We start from the raw sequence: 17,036 nt of genomic DNA on the forward strand, positions 1-17,036 counted from the left end.
TAAAAGGAACAACATTAGAATCATAGGGGTCCCAGAAGAGGAAGAGAGAGAAATAAGGGTAGAACGGTTATGTGAGCAAATCATAGAGGAAAACTTTCCTAACCTGGGGAAAGACACAGACATCAAAAACCAGGAAGCACAGAGGACTCCCATTAGATTCAACAAAAACCGACCATCAACAAGGCATATCACAGTCAAATTCACAAAATACTCAGGCAAGGAGAGAATCATGAAAGCAGCAAGGGGAAAAAAGTCCAAGGGAAGACAGATCAGGTTTGCAGCAGACCTATCCACAGAAACTTGGCAGGCCAGAAAGGAGTGGCAGGATATATTCAATGTGCTGAATCAGAAAAATATGCAGCCAAGAATTCTTTAGCCAGCAAGGCTGTCATTCAAAAGAGGAGAGATAAAAAGTTTCCCAGAAAAACAAAAATTAAAGGAATCTGTGACCACTAAACCAGCAAAAAATTTTAAGGGGGACCCTCTGAAGGGAGAAAAGATGAAAATATAAATACATACATACATATATACATACATACATACCCAAAAGCAACAAAGGTTAGAAAGGACCAGAGAACACCACCAGAAACTCCAACTCTACAAGCAACATAATGGCAATATTCATAACTTTCAGTACTCACTCTAAATGTCAATGGACTCAATGCTCCAATCAAAAGACATAGGGTAACAGAATGGATAAGAAAACAAGATCCATCTATATGCTGTTTACAAGAGACCCACTTTAGACCTAAAGACACCTTCAGATTGAAAGTAAGGGGATAGAGAACCATCTATCATGCTAATGGTCAACAAAAGAAAGCTGGAGTAGCCATACTTATATCAGACAGTCTAGACTTCAAAATAAAGACTGTATCAAGAGATGCAGAAGGGCATTATATCATTTAAGGTGTTTATCCCCCAAGAAGTAAACATTTATGTGCCAAATGTTGGAGCACCCAAATATATAAGTCAATTAATCACAAACATAAAGAAACTTATTGATAGCAGTACCATAATAGTAGGAAACTTCAACACCCCACTCACAGCAATGGACAGATCATCAAATAAAACAATCAACAAGGAAACAGTGGCTTTGAATGACACACTGGACCAGATGGACTTAACAGATATATTCAGAACACTTCATCCTAAAGCAGCAAGATATACATTCTTGTCCAGTGCACATGAAACGTTCTCCAGAACAAACCATATACTGGGACACAAATTAGTCCTCAGCAAGTACAAAAAGATCAAGATCATACCATGCATATTTTCAGACCACAACACTATGAAACTCAAAATCAACCACAAGAAAAATTTGGAAAGGTAACAAATACTTGGAGACTGAAGAACATCCTACTAAAGAATGAATGGGCTAACCAGAAGTTAAAGAGGAAATTAAAAAGTATATGGAAGCCAATGAAAATGATAACCACAACCCAAAACCTCTGGGATGCAGCAAAAGTGGTCATAAGAGGAAAGTATATAGCAATCCAGGCCTTCCTAAAGAAGGAGGAAAGATCTCAGATACACAATCTAATCTTATGCCTTAAAGAGCTGGAAAAAGAACAAATAAAACCCCAAACCAGCAGAAGACAAGAAATAATAAAGATTAGAGCAGAAACCAATGCTATCGAAACCAAAAAAACCACAGTAAAACAGATCAATGAAACCAGAAGTTGGTTCTTTGAAAGAATTAACAAAATTGATAAACCACTAGCCAGTTTGATCAAGAAGAAAAAGGAAAGTACCCAAATAAGTAAAATCAAGAATGAAAGAGGAGAGATCACAACCAACACAGCAGAAATAAAAACAATAAGAGAATATTATGAGCAATTATATGCCAATAAAATGGGCAATCTGAAAGAAATGGACAAATTCCTAGAAACATACACTACCAAAACTGAAACAGGAAGAAACAGAAAATTTGAACAGACCCATAACCAGTAAGGAAATCGAATTAGTAATCAAAAATCTTCCAAAAAACAAGAGTCTAGGGCCAAATGGCTTTCCAGGGGAATTCTACCAAACATTTAAGGAAGAGTTAACACCTATTCTCTTGAAGCTGTTCCAAAAAATAGAAATGGAAGGAAAACTTCCAAACTCACTCTATGAAGCCAGCATTACTTTGATTCCAAAACCAGACAGAGACCCCACTAAAAAGGAGAACTATAGACCAATTTCCCTGATGAACATGGATGCAAAATGCTTCCACAAGATATTAGCCAACTGGATCCAACAATACATTAAAAAAATTATTCACCACGACCAAGTGGGATTTATACCTGGGATGCAGGAATGGTTCAATATCCACACAACAATCAATGTGATTCATCACATCAATAAAAGAAAGGACAAGCAAGAACCACATGATCCTCTCAATAGATGCAGATAAAGCATTTGACAAAATACAGCATCCTTTATGGATAAAAACCCTCAAGAAAGTAGGGATAGAAAGATCAAACCTTGAGATCATAAAAGCCATATATGAATGACCCAACACTAATATCATCCTCAATGGGGGAAAACTGAGAGCTTGAGGAACAAGACAGGGATGTCCACTCTCACCACTGTTATTCAACATAGTATTGGAAGTTTTAGCCTCTGCAATCAGACAACACAAAGAAATAAAAGGCATCCAAATTGGCCAGGAGGAGATCAAACTTTCACTCTTTGCAGATGACATAGTACTCTATATGGAAAACCCTAAAGATTCCACCAAAAAACTGCTAGAACTTATCCATGAATTCGGTAAAGTCGCAGGATATAAAATCAACACACAGAAATCGGTTGCTTTCCTATTCACCAACAATGAAGCAACAGAAAGAGAAATCAAGGAATTGATCCCAGGTACAATTGCACCAAAAACCATATAATACCTAGGAATAAATCTAACCAAAGAAGTGAAAAATCTATACACTGAAAACTCTAGAAAGCTTATGAAAGAAATTGAAGAAGACACACACAAAAAAATGGAAAAAGATTCCATGCTTCTGGATAGGAAAAACAAATATTGTTAAAATGTCGATACTACCCAAAGCAATCTACATATTCGATGCAATCCCTGTCAAAATAACACCAGCATTCTTCACAGAGCTAGAACACATAATCCTAAAATTTGTATGGAACCAGAAAAGACCCCGAATAGCCAAAGCAATCTTGAAAAAGAAATCCAAAGCTGGAGGCATCACAATCCCAGACTTCAAGCTATACTACAAAGCTGTAATCATCAAGACAGTATGGTACTGGCACAAAAACAAACACTCAGATCAATGGAACAGAATAGAGAACCCAACAATGGACCCACAAACATATGGCCAACTAATCTTTGACAAAGCAGGAAAGAATACCCAAAGGAATAAAGATAGTCTCTTCAGCAAGTGCTGCTGGGAAAACTGGACAGCGACATGCAGAAGAATGAACCTGGACCACTTTCTTACACCATACACAAAAATAAACTCAAAATGGATAAAAGACCTCAATGTAAGACAGGAAGCCATCAAAATCCTCGAGGAGAGAGCAGGCAAAAACCTCTTTGATCTTGGCTACAGCAACTTCTTACTCAACAGGTCTCCAGAGGCAAGGGAAACAAAAGTGAAAATGAACTATTAGCACCTCATCAAAATAAAAAGCTTCTGCACAGCAAAGGAAACAGTCAACAAAACTAAAAGGCACATGATGTAATAGAAGATATTTGCAAATGACATATCAGATAAAGGGTTAGTATACAAAATCTATAAAGAACTTCTCAAACTCAACACTCAAAAAACAAATAATCCAATGAAGAAATGGGCAAAAGACATGAATAGACACTTCTCCAAAGAAGACATCCAGATGGCCAACCGGCACATGAAAAAATGCTCAACATCACTCATCATCAGGGAAATACAAATCAAAACCACAATGAGATACCACCTTACACCTATCAGAATGGCTAACATTAACAACTCAGGCAACAACAGATGTTGGCGAGGATGTGGAGAAAGAGGATCTCTTTTGCATTGTTGGTGGCAATGCAAGCTGATGCGGCCACTCTGGAAAACAGTATGGAGGTTCCTCAAAAAGCTAAAAATAGGGGCGCCTGGGTGGCGCAGTCGGTTAAGCGTCCGACTTCAGCCAGGTCACGATCTCACGGTCCGTGAGTTCGAGCCCCGCGTCGGGCTCTGGGCTGATGGCCCAGAGCCTGGAGCCTGTTTCCGATTCTGTGTCTCCCTCTCTCTCTGCCCCTCCCCCGTTCATGCTCTGTCTCTCTCTGTCCCAAAAATAAATAAACGTTGAAAAAAAAATTAAAAAAAAAAAAAAAAGCTAAAAATAGAACTACCCTACAACCCAGCAAGTGCATTACTAGGTATTTATCCAACTGATACAGGTGTGCTGTTTCGAAGGGACACATGTACCCCAATGTTTGTATCAGCACTACTGACAACAGACAAAGTACGGAAAGAGCCCAGATGCCCATTGATGGATGAATGGATAAGAATATGTGGTGTATATATACAATGGAGTATTACTCGGCAATCAAAAAGAATTAAATCTTGCCATTTGCAACTATGTGGATGGAACTGGAGGGTATTATGCTAAGTGAAATTAGTCAGTGAGAGAAAGACAAATATCGTATGACTTCACTCATATGAGGACTTTAAGAGGCAAAACAGATGAACATAAGGGAAGGGAAACAAAAATAATATAAAAACAGGGAGGGGGACAAAACATCAGAGACTCATAAATATGGAGAACAAACTGGGGGGTGGGGGTGGGAAGGGGGATGAGCTAAGTGGGTAAGGGGCCCTAAGGAATCTACTCCTGAAACCATTGTTGCACTATATGCTAACTAATTTGGATGTAAATTTTAAAAAACTAAAATTAAAAATAATAATAAATAAAAAAGTGCCCAGACTTTCTGTGAAAGGAGGTGTATCTGCTTGTCTGAAAGCAGTGGCCTGAGGGACAGGTATCTAATTTAACATACAGCAGGGGGTCTGCTGAAATACCCCCCAGGTATGGCTGCTGGCAGTGCCATCTTCCCACTTTCTTTCCGCCTTGCCCTGCTCACCAGCATCAACAGAGAGGAGCTCACACCAGCCTCAGGCACCCCGATTTTTGCGGCTGCCTAGATCTCACAGCTCGGGGGGCAGTGGAACTTACATCTGCGGGCCTTGTAGGACTGTTACCAATGGAGAAAGACTTCCTAACCAGCGACCACCTCAAGGTACAGCAAGAGGAACCTGGTCTTTCTGTGAAAGAACTAATAGCAGTGCACACTCTGAAAAGTTCAAGTCTGGAAGTTAAACTGGAACACCAATAATCTGAAGCATTTGGAACTGGTCACACATGAGCATCCTGTGGGAGTAGCGTCCTGTGCTACAAGATTCTGACTCTTCATTTCTTCCCAACCACTCTTTCCACCAAGAATGGCTTCTGTGGTTTGATCCCTAAGTGGTCTTCTAGGAAGACCATGTATGTTGACTGATGCCTACTATGAGATGAACAGAATCCTGCCTCTGAAACAATGTCATATCTGTATCCTACAAGTGATGGACAGAACACCCCAAAATACAAAAAGGCTACATATGCTAGCATTCAGACAGAAGACTGGGGCCAGTTCGTGCACGTGTGTCATAATTAACACTGCCCATCATGGGCAAAAAAGATGCAATAAAAGCTCTGAAGTAAAGGATTTCCCAAAACTACAATCATTAAGAAATCCAACTGACCTTGTCACTTACTGATCTGTGCACGCAGAACTGTGGTCCCAGTTTTCAATCTCTGATTGTGAAGAAGGAATTCATTAATGATAATCTAGTTAAGCTGCTGAATCCCAGGTATATCTTTCCATTAGACATTCAGAGTAGACTCTTAAATTTCATTAAGATTTGGTCACAGCATCTCCCAGGAGGTGTGGATGTAAGCGAAGTGAAAGAAGTGTAGCTTGACCTTCTTAAGAAAGGTGTTCAGTTTCCTCCCTCAGATGCAAGGATGAAACAGTAAGACAAGAGACTGCTGAGATCTCATTGAATTCTACTGAACCAGCTCTTCTTTCTATAATTGTTCTCAAGAGCTCTACTATTACACTGGTCCCACAACAGATTGGACAATTGCACAGTGAATTAGATATGGTGAAAATGAATGTGAGGGTGCTGTCCACCATACTGATGCAGACGCACCGTGTTCCTGGGTCTGAAAATCTTGAAGACATAGAGCTACTGCAGAAACTTTGTATAAAAGATGGATCAGGAGACACAGGATGGGATCACGGACGTGCTTGTGGTAGTGGACAATGAAAATGTAACTGTTGAGCTAATTCAAGTGAATGAGGATTTAAATAATGCTATCTTTGGATATGAGAGATTTACTCAAAAACAACGAAGAATTTTGGAGCAAAATAAGAACCAGAGGAAAGATGCCAATACCACCAGGGAAACTTAAGCCTCGTTCTGTGATCTCCTTGTCCTGAGTCCCAGCCCTCCAATGCGTGGGGCCACTCTGGGAGAGCTCAGCCACTCTGGGACACGAACGCTCAGCTTTCAGACTTACACTTCAGCTCTCCAAGTCCTGTTGTAATAAGTTGAAACCTACTCTTCATCCACAAGTAGATTTGCTAGCCTTGGCAAATACAAAAACATCCCTGTTTACCCAAAGGACCAGCCAAAATCTCCCCTCAAGTCTTACATATGAGAGTTTTCTGAAATATTCAAATGCAGCGTTACTATAGTTCGGTTAGTCTACAGACCATTCCAGCAACACTATCAAGCTGGAGACTGTCATTCTAGCCCAGCAATCACTCAGCAATGACGAAGAATGATCTCCAGCCACCCAATTACTACGAGGTAATGGAGTCTGACCCCTTAGCTCCTGCTGTCACTACAGAAGCTAGGTATGAAAACACTGATGCTTATCACCACAAAGGAGCTCAAAGCCACAGTGACTGCTGAGGTGAAAGTGGATGACTGGCCTGTTAACTACATTAGAGGTGCCGATTCTCTAAGAGATAGACCCTGGGCAGCTCTGAAGCTCAGAAGACAAGACCTACCCACAAATCAAAACCATGGTGGAACACTTCTCCTCTGCAATAATGAGGTTTAGCAGAAGAGTAACAGTTCCAGAGTAACATCAGTGGTTCCTGACCACAGCACAAGGTGTATGTTATCTCAAAAGAACTTGGTTTAACATATATTCACTTTAAAACTTCAGCAGAGGGACGCCTGGGTGGTTCAGTTGGTTAAGTGTCCAACTCTTGATTTTGGCTCAGGTCATGATCTCATGGTTGGCCACATCGAGTCCCATGTCAAGCCCTGTGTCGGCTCTGTAATAACACCACAGAGCCTGCTTGGGATTCTCTCTCTCCTTCTCTCTCCCTCTCTCTCTCAAAATAAAAAATAAATAAACTTAAAAAAAATACTTCAGCAGAAGAAAAATTCATTGCACTAATGCCAACCAGTTTAGTTGCAGCATCTTATGGTTCACAGGCCTTCCTCCATTTAGAAGAGAAATAAATCATCATATAGCTGAGAGAAGGGTAGATGAAAATTCTTTTATTACAAAATAATAAGACTACTGAATACCTTCATTTAACCAACGTTGGATATAAACGTCAATTTGTACTTCTTTATAAATAATACTCTTATTTAGAATGATGACTTGGAAAAGCCTAGATGATACAGTTTAATTATATTTCAGGTATCCCGAAGAGGTCACTGGGCTCTGTATCAGGTTGCCTTTGATTTGTTATGATTCTCTTTTATCCTTTATATACTGAAAGTTCCTTTTTCCCCCCTTTTCGCCACAATTTAATATTTCTATTTGGAAACAAAGACTACTGAGAAACATTCAGAATAAATTGTGATGTGTTTATGTCACAAATTACAATAACAAATAAATTACTATTAAAACCCAAAAATGTATAGTCACCCCATGTTCATGAAGTACAAACCTCTATTATGTCTGGTATAGAAAAAGTGGGTTGGCGTCTCAGTTCAGTTACCTCTGTGCCTTAAAGTAACCCTTGAACTTCCCAAGATTCTGCTTCTTCACCATAAAACAAAGATAACAGTATTTACTACATCTTCCTCAAAGGGTTACTTAAAGAGGCAATGGATGTGAACCCACTTTATAAACCACAAAATGCTATACAGATAGAGCTTCTACTATTTGGCACAGAGTAAGTGCTCGAAAGATATATATTGAGTGGATAAAGGAATAGGGTTCTAATTCCCTCACCTTCCAGCGAGAGTTCATGGCTGTTGGCTTCCTTCCAGCACACCGCCCGGTCTGGGTCTCAGTCTCGAAGTTTGTGTAAGAAACAGGAGGATTTAGCATGAAGCAGAGGGAGGCACACGCTTTGCTGTGACAAACAGCACAGCAAAAAGACAGGAATTCTCTCCCCTGAGGTTATACCAGGAGAGATCTCCAGAAGCAACTGCTATCATTGTCTGGTTGAGTCTAAAAAAAAAAATAGCTCTTTATCAACGATGCCTCAACAGACATTACTTTCATAACATGCTCCAATGTTCGAGCAGAAGCGATTCAACAAGCTCTCCCGGCAAGCCGACTTGTTTCCAGGTATCTCCAAAACAGTCTCAGAGGGTGCGGGTCTGTGGGCCCCTCCCCATAGATCTAAAATCCCAGGCACCTAGGTGGTTCGGTCAGTTGAGCGTCTGACTTCGGCTCAGGTCACGATTTCGCGTTCTGTGGGTTCGAGCCTCCCGTAGGGCTCTGTGCTGACAGCTCAGAGCCTGGAGCCTGCTTCCAATTCTGTGTCTCCCTCTCTCTCTGCCCCTCCCCTACTCATGCTCTGTCTCTCTCGCTCTCTGTCAAAAATAAATATACATTAAAAAAATTTTTTTAAATAAAATAAAATCCCCAAAGCTTGGGGCATGTGGGTGGCTCAGTTGGTTGAGTGTCCGACTTCAGCTCAGGTCATGATCTCATGGTTCATGAGTTCAAGGCCCGTGTTGGGCTCTGTGCTGACAGCATAGAGCTTGGAGCCTGCTTCGAATTCTGTGTCTCCCTCTCTCTCTGCTCCTCCCCTGCTCATGCTCTGTCTTGCTCTCTCTCTGCTTCAAAAATAAATTTAAAAAATTAAAAAACATTTTTTTTAATCCCAAAAGCTCTGAAAACCAAGTTCCTTCCCTAACCCACCTGGTGGTAAAAACTGACCTGAACTGATAGGCGGTTGTTTACAGTCTATGTTTACTCCTCTAAGTGCATTTCACTCGGTAGAAATATGACCAAGTTTTATTATCAGGTGCTACCCAGACCCCCCTGGTGGCGTTTTACAGCATACAGGGTATGCTCTGTAGGCCCAGCCTATGCTCCGATATGGGATTACAATAGATCTATAAGATTTGTCAAGACCTATTAAGGAGCTTCTATGTATCAGAAACTATTTTAAATGCTTTGCATGTATTACCTCAATTAATCTTCACATAATCTTATAGGCACAACCGAACATCTGTCCCATTTCACAAATGAGGATATTGAGGCACACAGAGACTACGTAAATTGCCCAGGTCACACACCAAGTAAGTAACAGAGCTCAGGATTGATACCAGGCAACCTGACTCCAGAGTCTGCCCGCTCCCTTGGCAGCAAAGTCATCTTGGCAAACCCTACAGGAGTCAGCAACAGACAACATCAGTTGAGCCTTAGGAAGCATATTCAACATCTATGGTGCCTGTGGTATTCAGTAATTTCTACTTGTATCAATTAGGATCTTCCAGAGAAACAGAACCAATAGGGTGTGGGTATGCAGTGTGGTGTGTGTATACATGTGTATAGAGAAAGAGAGAGACTTTAAGAAAGTGGCTCACATAATTATGGGGGTTGGCAAATCCAAAATCCCAAAATCTGTAGGGCAGGCTGGCAAGCTAGGGAAGAGGTGATCTTGCAGCTTGAGTTGAAGGTGGTCTAGAGGCAAAATTCCCTCTTCCTTATGGGACCTCTGTCATTTTCTCCCACAGCCTTCAACTGATTGGACAAGGCCCGTTACAGAGGGTGATCTGCTTTACTCAAAGTCTACTGATTTAAATGTTAATCACATCTAAACATAACCTTCACATCTAGAGTGGTATTTGACCAAATAATTGGGCCTAACCCAGTTGACACGTAATAATAACCGTCATGCTGCTCTCAAAATTATCCAGTCTGAACTGGGTCTGTTTATGCTTACCATTATCATTTTATGAGATTGCAAAATGAATGATTAAGCAGATAATTCAATGTTGCCCCTGAAGAAAGAGATGCTTCTGAACAGGCCCCCTATGACCCACCTCTGTGCAGACAGGGTATGGGAGTTGATAAGATACAAGCTGGGCCCCTCATTTTCACTGGAGAAGGCTGCACCCTGCATCTACGGCACTACATTTGTTAGTACTGCTCAGTTCACAAGTGAAAGAAATCCAACTTGAACCAGATTAAGCAAATAGAGGTTTATTATCAGGATGCTGGAACCAATGAAGATAAACAGATCCTCTCCCTCCTCCAATGCTGAGAGTCAAGCAATTAGAAGACATTTCACCAATGAAACAAGGGAAGGGGCAGCTGAGGAATGAAGCGCAAGTTTCTGGCCTAGCACAGCTCCTAAATATGGCCTTCAGCCCCATGCCCTCCACACATCCACCACCAACCACCCCTGGCCCACCAGATGCAAAAAAAAGTCAAAAAAGCACTTTATTCCAAATCAGGACAAAAGTGAATTAAGGGTGTATCTTTATATGTCCCATCTTCCAACTGTCAGAAAATAGAAATGGCTCCTAAGAAGGGATGGATGAAATAGGAGATACCCGGGGCCCATTTTCTCTGCCAGATATGAAGGCCCCGGGCCCCTTCAGTGAATCTAGGGCCTTGGGTGGGGTGAGGGGTAAATAGTCTGGAGCACAGAGTCCCCAGCACATGGGAATATAATCCACCTTCACTAGCTGAAGTGAATTCTCATAGAGGACATTTAACAAAACCAGATTCCAAAACAGAAGATGGGTCTTCTGATAAAGATTTCCCATAGCTTCAACCACATTTCTCCTCATCCCTCAGGTACAAAATATAAAAATAAAAACAGGGATGAACAAAAACTAAATATCCAGCATTCAAATAACTGAGTGCGGGAAAGGATAAAGCTTCAGCCCCAGTGGAAGGGGAATTCATCCACACCACATGAAAACAGATAAACTGTTTGGAAAAGCTTCTCGGTAAGGATAAACAAATAAGAGGACATCCAAACACATGACAGCAAAAGAGGAGGAAGAAATGCCAGGCAAGGACGGGGGAAAGGAGAAAGGAAAGGAGGGAGAAAGGGTCCAGAGGGACTAACCAGCCGACCACGAGGCAGGACCCGGGCTGGGTCTTCTCAGTGCTCTGTCTCCCTTGGTCCCTGCCCAACTTCTGAGCAGGATTCCCTGTAGTCTTCCCACCCGTGGGTCGCCCATCATCCTTCTGATCAATTCCTTTCCTGCTTAAATTAACCGAAGTTAAATTTTGTTGTTTAAAACCAAGAACCTAAAATGATACAGATGGTAAGCAATTAATCCATTTCAGTAGAAAACTAAGACGAAGTAACTGAGGGAATTAGAGATACAAAAACAGGTGTAAATGGTATAAACATTGCCAATATACAATAAAATAATATAACTAACAAAAACAGGAGATGTGGGAGAAAAGGGGAAGGAAGTGAGAGTGCTAATTTCCTCAACCTTTCCTAGCAGGGAATTAATAGATACTAATTAAAAATGGAAACACGTACTTTTAAAAAATATAATGACTCATAATAATGTTTCTTGTAATCATTTTTTAAATCTTAGGGTAATAATTTAGGGAATGCAGGTGAGAAAGCTGAAATTGGGAAATAACAGACTCAACCAAAATCTTAACAGCTGGTTCATTCGATCAAAAGTGCAACATATGTGCCTACTAGGTGCCAAGCATGATGCTAAGTGCAGAGGTTCTCATGGAGGACAACCCAACAGGGTCCCTGCCTTCATGGGGCTGACAGTCTAAAGGGAGAGCCAGGCTTAAACAAGTGGATAAAAAAATAAATATGAAATTACAAATATGATAAATGTGTGAAGGAAAGAACATACTTGACAGATGGTGGGCAAGACCCTCTTGGCAAGGGGATAGACATTTAAAAAGAGACTTTAGGGGTACCTGGCTAGCTCAGTCAGTTAAGGGTCTGACTTGATTTTGACTCAAGTCATGATCTCACGGTTCATGAGTTTGAGCCCTGCCTTGGGCTCTGCAATGACAGTGTGGGGCCTACTTGGGGTTCTCTCTCTCTTCCTCTCTCTGCCCCACCCCTCCCCCAAATAAATAAAATTTTAAAAAAAAGAGACTTCAAAGTTGGGGGAAAAATAGCTTTACAAAGATTGAAGGGAAGGTAATAAAAGACACAGGGTACCACATGTACTGGAACTCCAAGGCAAGTGTCTTAGTCCATTTGTGATACTATAACAAAAATACCATAGACTGGATGACTTATAAATAACAGAAACCTATTTCTCACAGTTCTGGAGACTGTGAGTCCAGTCCAAGATAAAGGTGCCAGGCAGATTCAATGTGTAGTGAGAGCCCATTCACTGATTCTTAAGGAAAGAACTTGGCATGTTGGAAAAAAGTGAAAGGTGAAGTGAGGACAAAGGGGCATAGAATGATGGGGATAAAGATGGCAGAAGCTAACCCATGCGGGGCAGGCTTGTGTGGACATGGAATGGTGTCCAGCTTTTATTCCCAGAGCAGTGGAAGGTCTCTGAATAGTCTTCAACAAGGGAATGGCAGAATGAAATGCACATTGTATAACACCCACCATGCTGTGGTTGGAAAGTGGTCTGGAGGGCTGCAAGAACAGATGGGCAAGACAGGTTAGAGCAGTGGTCCAGGAGACAACTGACGTTGGCTGCGCTTGGTTGACGGCAGTAGAAATGGAGAGATGAAGACCAACCAGAAAGCCGTTTTGGAAGTATAAAATCTTAGGTGATGAACTAGATGGAAGAGGTAGGGGAGAGAGAAAAATCAAGAATGACTCCCATTTCTGGGTTAGGCTACTGGGTGATAATCATATACTGAAACAGTAAAAGCTTGGCAATACATATTTTGAGGAGTGATTCTTAAGAATTTCAGACATTTCATTACTAAGATACTTATAAAACATCTAAGTGGAGATGTCAGATATACCATTAGATCTGAAGCTCAAAAGAGAGGTTGGGGCTGGAATCATCATCACACAGATGCTATTTAAGAACATGGGAATACAGAGGCACCTGGGTGGCTCAGCTGGTTAAGCACCTGACTCTTGATCTCAGCTCAGGTCTTGATCTCAGGGTCATGAGTTCAAGCCCTGCATTGGGCTCTGCACTGGGCATGAAGCCTACTTTAAAAACAAACAAAAAAACATATTTAGAAAAAAAAAAAACAACAACATGGGAACGGAGAGGACCCCCAGCAAGGGAGTATGGAGAAAAAAGAGGACCTATGACCAATTCCCGAGAATATCTGGTACTCAGAGGCAGAATAGAGGAGAAGGATGTAGGGAGGTAGATATAAAATTAGAAGAGAGTTATGTCCCAGTGTGAAAGAGGAGGGGGTTTTCAACTTTGTGGACTGCTGCAACTAAGCCAAATAAAGTGAGGACTGAAGAGGACCCATCATACTGGGCAGTCAATGAAAATGACATCCGTATTTTTGGTGGAGACAAAAGACAAAAGACAGGCAGCTTTTTTGAGAAGTCAGACAATGATGAGAAGCAGAGAAATGGAGCAGTTACAAGAAAAAGATGGGTTCAAGGGAGGAGCCTGAGGATGCTTGTGTGATCCAGTAGAAAGGGGAGAGAGCAAGGTAAGGAAAGAGGAGAAGGCACCAAGATAACACGTGCAGGGAGGGAGTGACAGAAGAGAAGGGCAAGGGGACGGATGCAGACACAGGAAGAACTATCTGGAGATGAGGTGATGGGAAGACAAAGGTGCTCCCACATAACGGCTTCTATTTTCCAAGGAAGACAAGTCCATCGGCTGAAAACTAGGTGGGAGAAATGAGGAAGGAGAGGGACGTCTGCAATATGAAGCAAGTCATAAAATGGTCTCTGGGAGAGCAGAAAGCAAGTCGATTTTGAGGTTGAGGTAGGACTGCCACACAGTACAATGTGGCAATGCCACCTGCTCAGGTGCGAGTTCAAGGAAGGCAAACGTTTGGGTTCAAGGTCAGAACTTCGCCAGATAAATGTAACAAAAAATGAAAGATTCAAGGGAATTCAGGATATCTACACCACATTGACTGCAATGATTGTGGAATCTGAGTGGGACCAGGAGCAAGAACAGGGCAGGAGGGAGCTGTAAGATACAGAGAAAGGGGTTTGATCAGCACACCTGAGATCTCAGTGACACCAAAGAACCGTCATGGCGGAGGGCCATGCAGGACAACCGCGTGCACAGGAGGTTTCAGTTGAAGACACTGATGACTGGAGCAGGAGTTTGGGGAACGGTGCAAAATTTGGTGGCGATTAGTGCTTACGTGGACTAGAATGGAGATGAAAGTCACCGGCTTGGGTACTGGATGGATCTACTCTTAGAAGTTGAGGCCATCAATCGTGACAAGCACTTTGGGGCACCTGGGTGGCTCAGTCAGTTAAGCATCTGACTCTTGATTTTGGTTTGGGTCACGATCTCATGGTTTAGGAGTCCAAGCATCAGACTCCATGCTGGCAGCGAGGAGCGTGCTTGGGATTCTCCCTCCCTCGCTCTCTGCCCCTCCCCCACTCATGTGCGCACTCTCTCTCTCTCAAAATAGATAAATAAACTTTTAAAAAAATAATGACAAGCACCAGTGTGACTAGAAAGACCAATGACGGCAGACAAGCCTCCAGGGAGTAAGTGGGAGTGGAGGGACGAAGATTAAAGGAGAGACTCTTCAGCACCTATTCCCACATCTGCTCCTCTTCCCTTGACTCTTTCCTCATTTGGCTACTGCTAGTCTAGAGTCCACTGCCTTTTCCCACTGAGGAAATCAGCTTGAGGACATAAGGAGGCAGTGGGATAAAGAAAAACACAGGGTAGAAATGTCAACCCTGACTCCAGGAATGTGTGGGGACCAGAAAAATCAAGTTACCGATGGGGAACAGTCTCAATAACTTTTTCTCCCTATAGAGACTCCTCATTAGGGGTTGTGGCAACTCCATTCAGAATGAAGACTGCCCACGTAAGGCTACAAGATCTATCCATGGGAGTGCCCTGCCTGGGAGGAAGAAAGGAAAACAGAGATAGGAGGAAGAGGGAAGAAGAGGAAATACATGTTAAATTAGCATCTATTATGTGCCAGACTTGTGTAAGGCTCTGCAGGTTGCGCACTACACAAAGGTACCACATTCAAAGTGTAGATACCATAAATTTGTATATTCTGACAATTTTCTGGCAGATAGTAGTGTTGCGGAATGAATTGTGTCCCCCTCAAATGCGTATGTTGAAGCCCTAACCGACAGTGTGACTATATTTGGAGACAGGGCCTTTAAGGAAGTAATTAGAGTTAAATAAGAAGGGTGGGCCCTTGGGCGCCTAGCTGGCTCATTAATTCAGCATCTGACTTTTGATTTCGGCTCAGGTCATGATCTCACAGTTTGTGAGTTCAAGCTCTGTGTCAGGCTCAGTGCTGACAGCGTGGAGCCTGCTTGGGATCCTCTCTCTCCCTCTGCCCCACTCCCACTTGTGCTTTCACTCTCTCTCTCAAAATAAATACATAAACATGTTTCTTTAATTAAAAAAAAAAGGGTGAGCCCTAATCTAATAAGACTGTCCTTATACGAGAAGGAAGGGATACCACTGATGTGTGCCAGAGAAAAGTCCATGTGAGGACACAGTGAGAAGGTGGCCATCCACAAACCAGGAAGAGAGGCCTCAGGAGAAACCAACCCTACCAGCACGTTGATCTTGATCTTCCAGACTCTAGATGTGAGAAATTAATTTCTTCCTTTTTTCTAATGTTTATTTTTGAGAGAGAGAGAGAGAGAGAAAGAGAGAGAGAGAGAGAGACAAAGGGTGAGCTGGGGAGGGGCAGAAAGAGAGGGAGACACAGAATCCGAGGCAGGCTCCAGGCTCTGACCTGTCAGCATAGAGCCCGACATGCAGCTTGAACCCACGAACCATGAGATCATGACCTGAGCGGAAGTCGGCGCTTAACCGACTGAGCTACCCAGGCGCCCCATGAGAAATGAATTTCTACTATTTAAGCCACCTAGCTTGTGGCATTTTGTTGGCCAACTCCAGCAAACTAATATAAACAGCAAAGTATTTTTTGTTATAATCATCAGTATATTAGGAAAATTCTCTAATAGGTAGAAGTAAAATCATTTGAGGAAGGGTTTGATATTTTCTTATTTACATAAAATTGTCATAGAGACCAGCAGTGACCCTGAGAGTCACAACGCCAGACGGTTTCTTTTGTTACTTTAATCAATACATAACCATATAAAATAAAGAGTGTAAAGATGAAGAAAAAGAAGCCCAGAGAACTTCAGTAACTTGATCGAATTCAACCACACACTGATGAGAAACTGAGCTGACATTTGTATCCAGATCAGCCTATTCCAAAACTCATGTTTCATGCTCTACCACACTGCCTCCAATTACAAGTTCTAGTATTAAAAAAAAATGCTGCAAATGTCAGTTGTGCCTTTACTCTGCCTCAGACACTCTGCTAGATGCTTTCATCTACAATAGTGAAGTAGGTCTTATTAAGGCTAGGTTAGAAATGAAGAAACTGAGGCTCAGAGAGGTTAAGGGGCTTGCCCAAGGCCACACAGCTTAGCAAACTGTAACCTATCTGTTTACTGCCCCTTTCTCTCCCTCTTCACCTCATACTCCACCTCTGAACGTTCTGTCTTCTCATAAGCTGCTTTTCCCAGGCGATCCATAAACACAAAAGAACCTTTCTCCTGTTTGACACATTATTTATATCCTTTTAGTATAATCAACATTATCAAAAGTCATTTACAAAGTAAATAAAATAGCGATTGTCTGACAATGCATTTGCTCCCCAAAAATAAATGACGATCATGTTAGAAT

The 17,036-nt window shown here is 41.9% G+C and overlaps 1 pseudogene; it reads left to right on the forward strand.

Moving 5' to 3' along the window:
• The first annotated feature begins 5,509 nt into the window (after nucleotides 1–5,509).
• LOC115513084 lies at nucleotides 5,510–6,932 on the forward strand (annotated as a pseudogene).
• The last annotated feature ends 10,104 nt before the right edge of the window (nucleotides 6,933–17,036 follow it).

The sequence above is a fragment of the Lynx canadensis genome, chromosome B1 (assembly GCF_007474595.2).
Source record: "Lynx canadensis isolate LIC74 chromosome B1, mLynCan4.pri.v2, whole genome shotgun sequence".
Taxonomy (NCBI): domain Eukaryota; kingdom Metazoa; phylum Chordata; class Mammalia; order Carnivora; family Felidae; genus Lynx; species Lynx canadensis.